Here is an 8,908-nt window from a genome sequence, read left to right as displayed (position 1 = left end):
TTTTTGGAGGGGAAACTGGGAATGGAGAAATTCACATGTAAATAAAGAAAATATCTAAAATAAAAAAACAAATTATAGACAATAAACAGTATTATCAGATAAAAAAAACAAAAACAAAAAAAAAAGAAATGGACATTTTTTGATAAACACCACTTTCCAAAGTTGAATTGCATTTAGATAAACAATTTAAATAGAACTATAATTCCTAAGGAAATATAAACAGTCATTGAAAGTCTCTCAACAAAACAAAAAAAAAGTTCAAGGCCTGATGGTTTTAGTTGGAATTATACTGAACTTTCAAAGAAGAAATGATGCCAATAATCCTCAAATTATTCCACAAAATAAAAACAGAGGAAACATTGCAAATTTAATTTTATTAGGCTACAGTAACCCTGATACTCAAATCACAAAAACACCCAACAAAGAAAGAGCATTACAGACAAATTTCCCTTGTGGACAGTAATACAAAAATACTCAATAAAATATTCAAAACCAAATCCAAGAACACATCAAAAAGGTCATCCACCATGATTAAGTAGGCTTCAACCCAGAAGCACAGGGATACTTCAACATATGAAAAATCTATCACTTTCTGGTCAGTACCCTGAGCCAGTACCCTGAGCAGACCTTGAGCACTAGCTCTGCACACAAACGTACAACACCTAAAAGGAACCGGACTCCCAGGAACTCTAATACAACCAGGATAATTACATCTGTCCCAAAACCAAGAGTAAATGAGACCCTGGGGATCCAGGGACACAGGAACTACTGCCTGGCCAGTGGCACAGAGTCCTTCCAGTCTGAGCTGGAGCCCTGAGCAGACCTTGGAAGCTAGCTCTACACCAAGTCTCACAAAACCCAGAGGAAGCTCGAACCCAAAGTGCTAACATGCCAAAAATCATAGGATCATAGGATCACAGGATCTCAGGAGCTTGATCACACAAGGATTTCAGGACACCAGAGGCAGCTTGATTCCCAGGAGCACTTACACACCGGATCTCATGATAACAGGATCCTAGAAATAGCTGGACTCTATCTAAGGAGTTCTGACACAACCAAGATAACAAGAGGGACAGGCTCCAGTCAGAGACAGCAAGTGCAGTTAGCACTAGAGATTAAGAGATGGTGAGAGGCAAGTGCAAGAACATTAGCAACCGAAACCAAGTCAGTATAATCAAAACCCAATTCTCCCACCACAGCAAGTCCAGGACAGCCCATCACACCAGAAAAGAAAGATTCAGATATAAAATCCCTTCTCATGACGATGATAGAAGAGTTTAAGAAGGAAATAAATAACTCCCTTAAAGAAATACAGGAGAACACAGATAAACAGGTAGAAACCCTTAAAAAGGAAACACAAAATTCCCTTAAAGAATTATAAGAAAACACAACCAAACAGGTGAAGGAACTGAACAAGACCATCCAGGATCTAAAAGTGGAAGTAGAAATAATAAGAAATCACAAAGGGAGAATACCCTGGAAATAGAAAACCTATGAGAAATCAGGAATCAGAGATGCAAGCATCACCAACAGAATAGAAAAGATAGAAGAGAGAACAAATGCAGAAGATACCATAGAAAATATTGACACAACAGTCGAAGAAAATGAAAAATGCAAAAAGCTCATAACCCAAAACATCCAAGAAATCCAGGACACAATGAAAAGATCAAACCTAAGGATAATGGGTATAGAAGAGAATAAAGATTCCCAACTTAAAGGGTGAGTAAATATCTTCAACAAAATTATAGAAGAAAAATTCCCTAACCTAAAGAAAGAGATGCCCATGAACATACAAGAAAGCTACAGAACTACAAATAGACTGGACCAAGAAAAGAAATTCCTCCTGTCACATAATAATCAAAACACCAAATGTACAAAACAAAGAAAGAATCTTAAAAGCAGTAAGGGAGAAAGTCAAATAACATATAAAGGCAGACCTATCAAAATTACACCAGACTTCTCACCAGAGACAATAAAAGCTAAAGGATCCAGAACAGATGTCATACAGACATGAAAGGAACACAAATGCCAGCCTAAGCTACTATATCCAACAAACTCTCAATTAACAAAGATGGAAAAACCATGATATTCCTTGACAAAAACAAATTTACACAATATCTTTCCACAAATCCAGCCCTACAAAGGATAATAGATGAAAAACTCAAATGCGAGGAGATAAACTGAACCCTAGAAAAAAAGCAAGAAAGTAATCTTCTTCCAAGAAATCAAAAATAAGATAGCCATTAAAATTCTAACTCTAGGGCTGGTGAGATAGCTCAGCAGGTAAGAGCACCGACTACTCTTCCGACTGCAATTCCAAATGTCATGAGTTCAAATCCCAGCAACCACATGGTGGCTCACAACCACCCGTAGTGAAATCTGGTGCCCTCTTCTGGTGTATCTGAAGACAGCTACAGTGTACTCATTTATAATAATAATAAATAAATCTTTAAAAATTCTAACTCTAATATTTTTGTTAAAAAAGAGGAAGCAACAATCATTTTTCCTTCATATCTCTTAACATCAATGGACTCAATTCCTGAGGAAAAAGATATAGACTAACCGACTGGATAAGTAAAAAGGATGTAGCATTTTGCTGCATACAGGAAACACACCTCAGTGACAAAGACAAACACTACCTCAGAGTAAAAGGCTGAATAACAATTTTCCAAGCAAATGGTCCCAAGAAAAAAGCTGGAGTAGCCATTCTGATATCGAATAAAGTCAACTTTCAATCAATAGTTATCAAAAAAGATAAGGAAGGAAACTTCATACATGTCAAAGGATACACCTACCAAGATGAACTCTCAATTCTGAACATCTATGTTCCACATGCAAGGGCATCTATATTCATAAAAGAAACTCTACTAAAGCTCAAGGCACACATTGCACCTCACACAATAATAGTGGGGGCTTTTCAACACCCCACTTTCAGCAATGGACAGATAATGGAAATAGAAACTAAAGAAAAGCACAGTGAAACTAACAGAATTGATGAACCAAATGGATTTACAGACATCTATAGAACATCTCATCCTAAGACAAAAAGTATACCTTCTTCTAAGCACCTCATGGTACCTTCTCCAAAACTGGCCACATAATTGGTCATAAAACAGGCCTCAACAGATACAAAGAAGATTGAAACAATCCCATGTATCCTAGCAGATCACCAATAACTAAGGCTGGTCTTCAATAACAACAAAAATAATGGAAAGCCCAAATACACATGGAAACTGAACGACGCTCTACTCAGTAATAAATTGGTTAAGGAAGAAGTAAAAAAAATAAATTAAAGACTGCTTAGAATTTAATGAAAATGAAGGTACATCATACCAAAACTTATGGGACACAATAAAAGGAGTGCTAAGAGAAAAACTCATAGGTATAAGTGCCTACAAAAAGAAACTGGAGAGATCATACACTAACAGCTTAATAGTACATGTGAAAGCTCTGGAACAAAAAGAAACAAATGTACCAAGGGGAGTAAACAGAAGGAAATAATCAAACTCGGGGCTAAAATCAACCAAGTACAAAAAGAAACTATACAAGGAATCAACAAAACCTAGAGTTGGATCCTTGTGAAAATCAACAAGATAGATAAACCCTTAGCCTAAACAGAGGGCACAGAGAGAGTATCCAAATGAATAAAATCAGAATTTAAAAGGGAGACATAACAATGGAAACCATGGAAATTCAAAACATCATCAGATCCTACTACAAAAGCCTATACTCAACAAAACTAGAAAATCTGGATGAAATGGACAATTTTCTAGACAGATACCATGTACCAAAGTTAAATCAAGATCAGAAAAACTATCTAAACAGTCCCATAACCACTAAATAAATAGAAGTAATCATTAAAAGTCTCTGAACCAAAAAATTAAAAAAATAAAAATAAATAAATAAATAAATAAAAATTAACCCAGATGGCTTTAGTGTAGAATTCTATCAGACATTCAAAGACCTAATACCAATTCTCTACAAACTATTCCACAAAAGAGAAATGGAAGGAACAAAGACCTAATGATGAAAGAAAACTTGAGACCAATTTCTCTAATGAATATCAATGCAAAAATACTTAATAAAATTCTTGCAAACCGAATCAAAGAACACATTAAAATGATCATCCACCATGATCAAGTAGGCTTCATCCCAGGGATGCAAGGATGGTTCAATATATGGAAATCCATCAACATAATCCACTATATAAACAAACAAACAAATAAATGATCATTTCATTAGATGCTGAGAAAGCATTTGACAAAATAACACCCCTTCATGGGAAAAGTCTTGGAAAGATCAGAAATTCAAGGCCCATGCCTAAACATAATAAAAGAAATATACAACAAACCAGTAGCCAACATTTAACTAAATGGAAAAAAACTTGAAGAAATCCCACTAAAATCAGGGACTAGACAAGGCTGCCTACTCTCTCCCTACCTATTCAATAAAATACTCAAATTCATAGCCAGAGCAACTAGAAAACAAAAGGAGGTCAAAGGGAAACAAATTGGAAAGGAAGAAGTCAAAATATCACTATATACAGATGATACCATACCATACTTTAGTGGCCCCGAAAATTCCACCAGAACTTATAGACCTGATAAACAACTTCAGCAAACTAGATAGATATATTAACTCAAACAAATCAGTAGTCTTCCTCTACCTAAAATATAAACAGGCTGAGAAAGAAATTAGGGAAACAACATCCTTCACAATAGTTACAAATAATATAAAATATCTTGGAGTGACTCTAACCAAGCAAGTGAAAGATCTGTATGACAAGAACTTCAAGTCTCTGAAGAAAGAAATCAAAGAAGATCTCAGAAGATGGAAAGATCAACCATGCTCATGGATTGGCAGGATTAATATAGTAAAAATGGACATCTTGCCTAAAGCAATATACATATTCAATGCAATCCCCATCAAAATTCCAACTTTATTCTTCATAAAATTAGAGCAATTTACAAATATATTTGGAATAAGAAAAAACCCAAGATAATGAAAAATATTCCCAACAATAAAAGAACATCTTGGGGAATCAGCATCCCTGCCATCAAGATGCAGAGCAATAGTGATAAAAATTGCATGGTATTGAACAGAGACAGACAGGGAGATCAAGAGAATAGAATTGAAGACCCAGAAATGAACTCACATACCTGTGGCCACTTGATTTTTGACAAAGGAGCTAAAACCATTCAGTGGAAAAAGACAGCATTTTCAACAAATGGTGCTGGTTCAACTGGAGGTCAACATGTAGAAGAATGCAAGTTAATCCATTCTTATCTCCTTGTACAAAGCTCAAGTCCAAGTAGATCAAGGATCTCCACATAAAACCAGATACACTGAAACTTATAGAAGAAAAAGTGAGGAAGAGTCTCAAACACATGAGCACAGGTGAAAATTTTCTTAACAGAACACCAATGACTTATGATCTAAGATTAAAATTGGCAAATGGGACCTCATAAAATTGCAAAGCTTTTCTAAGGCAAAGGACACTGTCAATAGGACAAAATGGCAACCAACAGATTATATATACAAAGAATGCAAGATATTAGACACTGAGCAATCAAATAACCCTATTAAAAATGGGGTACAGAGCTAAACAAAGATTTCTCAACTGAGGAAATTTGAATGGTCAAGAAGCACCTAAAGAAATGTTCAACATCCTTAGTCATCAGGAAAATGGAAATCAAAACAACCCTGAGATTCTAATTCAAACCACTCAGAATGGCTAAGATCAAAAACTCAGATGACAGCAGATTCTGACCAGGATGTGGAGAAAGAGGAACAGTTCTTCATTGTTGATAGCATTGCAAACTGGTACAACCACTCTGGAAACCAGTCTGGTGGTTTCTCAGAAAATTGGACATAATATTACCTGAGGACCCAGCTATATCACTCCTGGGAATATACCCAAAAGATTCTCCAACATATAACAAGGACACATCCTCCATTATTTTCATAGCAGACTTATTTATAATATCCAGAAGCTTGAAAGAACCCAAATGTCCCTCAACAGAGTAATGGATACAGATAATGTGGTATATTTACACAGTGGACTACTACTCAGATATTAAAAACAATGAATTTATGAAATTCTTAGGCAAATGGATGGAACTAGAAAATATGATCCTGAGGGAGGTAAACCAATCACAAAAGAACACACATGGTATGCACTCACTGATAAGTGGATATTAGTCCAAAAGCTTGGGATACTCAACATACAATTCACAGGCCACATGAGGTTCAAGAAAGAAGACCAAAGTATGAGTGCTTCAGTCCTTTTTAGAAGGGGGAACAAAATACTCATGGGAGCAAATATGGAGACAAAGTGTGTATCAGAGACTGAAGGAAAGACCATTTAGACACTGTCCCTCCTGGGGATCCATCCCATATACAGCACCAAAAGCAGACACTATTGTGAATGCCAAGAAATGCATCCTGACAGGAGCTTGATATAGCTGTCTCCTGAGAGGCTCTGCCAGAGCCTGAGATACAGAGGTGGACACTTGCAGCCAACCACTGAACTGATCATGGAGTTCCCAATGGAGGAGTTAGAGAAAGGACTGAAGGATCTAAAAGGGTTTGTAACCTTATAGGAAGAACAACAATATCAACCAACTAGAGCTCCCAGAGTCTAAACCACCAACCAAGGAGTACACATGGAATGATCCACGGCTTCAGCTGTGTATGTAGCAGAGGATGGCCTTGTCAAACATCAATGGAAAAAGAAGCCCTTGGCCCCGTGAAGACTAGATGCTCCAGTGTAGGATAATAAGAGAATGTGGAGGTAGGAGTATGTGGGTGGGTGGAGAGCACCCTCATATAAGCAGGGGGTGGGGGGTAGGGTGGGGGGTTGCAGAGAGGAAACTGGGAAAGGGGATAACATTTGAAATATAAATAAATAAAATATCCAATTTTTAAAAAGAATAAAAAGAAATATTCTTCAGAGATTTGAAGTTATTGTCATACAGACCTTTCACTTGCTTAGTTAGTGTCATACCAAAATATTTCATATTATTTGTGACTATTGTAAAGTGTATAATTTCCCTAAATCCTTTCTCAGCCCATTTATCCTTTGTGTAGAGGAAGACTACTGATTTGTTTGAGTTAATTTTGTATCCAGTCACTTTTCTGAAGTTGTTTATCAGCTGTATGTGTTCTCTCATGGATTTTTTGGGAGTCACCTATGAACACTATGATGTCATCCACAAATAGTAATATCTTGGCCTCCTCCTTTCCAATTTGTATCCCTTTGCCTTTTTTTTTTTTTTTTTTTGGCTTAATTGCTCTGGCAAGAAGTTCAAGTACTATATTGAATAGATAGGGGAGAGTGGGCAGCCTTATCTTGTCCCTGATTTTAATGAGATTGCTTCAAGTTTCTCTCCATTTAGTCATTTAGTTTGATGTTGGCTATTGGCCTGCTGTATATTGCTTTTATTATATTAAGTATAGACCCTGAATTCCTGATCTCTCCAATACTTTTAGCTTACAGAGGTGATTATTATGTCAAAGGCTTTTTTAGCATCTAATGCTATGATCCTGTGTTTTTTTCTTTGAGTTTGTTTATATAGTGTTACATTGATGGATTTCCATATATTGAACCATCCCTGAATTCCTGGGATGAAGCCTACTTGATCGTGGTGAATGATCATTTTTGATGTGTAATTGGATTCAGTTTGCAAGAATTTTATTGGGTATTTTTGCATCAATATTCATGAGAGAAATTGGTCCAAAGTTCTCTTTCTTTGTTGGGTTTTTATGTGGTTTAGATATCAGTGTAACTGTGGATTCATAGACTGTGTTGGATAGTGTTTCTTCTGTTTCTATTTTATAAAATAGTTTGAGAAGTATTGGTATTAGGTCCTCTTTGAAAGTCTGATAGAATTCTACACTAAAACCATCTGGTCCTGGGGATATTTTGGTTGGATTTTTTTAATGACTGCTTGTATTTCCTTAGGGATTATGGAAGTATTTAGATGGTTTATCTGATCCTGATATATCTTTGGTACCTGATATCTGTCTAAATATCCATTTCATCTAGATTTTCTAGTTTTGCTGAGTATATCCTCACAATACAACTCACAAACCATATGAAACCCAAGAAGGAAGAAGACCACACCAAAGTGTGGATGCTACAGTCCTACTCAGGAGGTGGAAGAAAATAATCTCGGGAGCTGAAGGCATTTGCAACCCCATAGGAAGAATGACAGTATCAACCAACCAGAGCCCCCAAAGCTCCTAGGGACTAAACCACCAACCAAAGAGTACACATGGGGGGACACATGGCTCCAGCTGGATATGTAGCAGAGGATTGCCTTATCTGGCTTCAATGGGAGGAGAACCCCTTGGTCCTGTATAGGCTCCCAGGGCAAGGGAATGCTATGGCACTTAGGAGAGAGTATGGGAACACCCTCATAGAGGAAGGGGAATGGGGAGAGGATTGGGGTGTGGGGGGAAACTGGGAAAGGGATGACATTTGATATGTAAATAAATAAAATAACTAATAAAAATGAAAAAATATTCCCTTAGTCATCAGGGAAATGGAAATTAAAATGACTCTGAGATTCTACTTCATACAAGTATAGTCTCTGCTACCTCCCCAATCCTTGACTAAGTCACAAATATATGTAATAATACTGACTGATTCTTGATTTTCCTTTCATCTCCACTGGATACATAAGGCCCAAAGTTTTCTACTAGTTTAATGCTTCTGAGCCTTAATCAGAGACTCCAAACACTCAAATACCCCTTCTCTCAATTCATCTGTCATCTATGATATTAAGAAAGGATAAAAGTGCAAGCCTAATCCAACCAAGTGTCTACCTTTTATTTGGTGGCCTTTTTATATACTCAGCTCTTAAAAATCAGCAATGGTTTTGGCTGCTACAAGCCATCCATACTC

This window comes from Mastomys coucha, unplaced genomic scaffold, assembly GCF_008632895.1.
Source record: "Mastomys coucha isolate ucsf_1 unplaced genomic scaffold, UCSF_Mcou_1 pScaffold21, whole genome shotgun sequence".
NCBI lineage: Eukaryota > Metazoa > Chordata > Mammalia > Rodentia > Muridae > Mastomys > Mastomys coucha.
Note: the sequence above shows the minus strand (reverse complement) of the source record.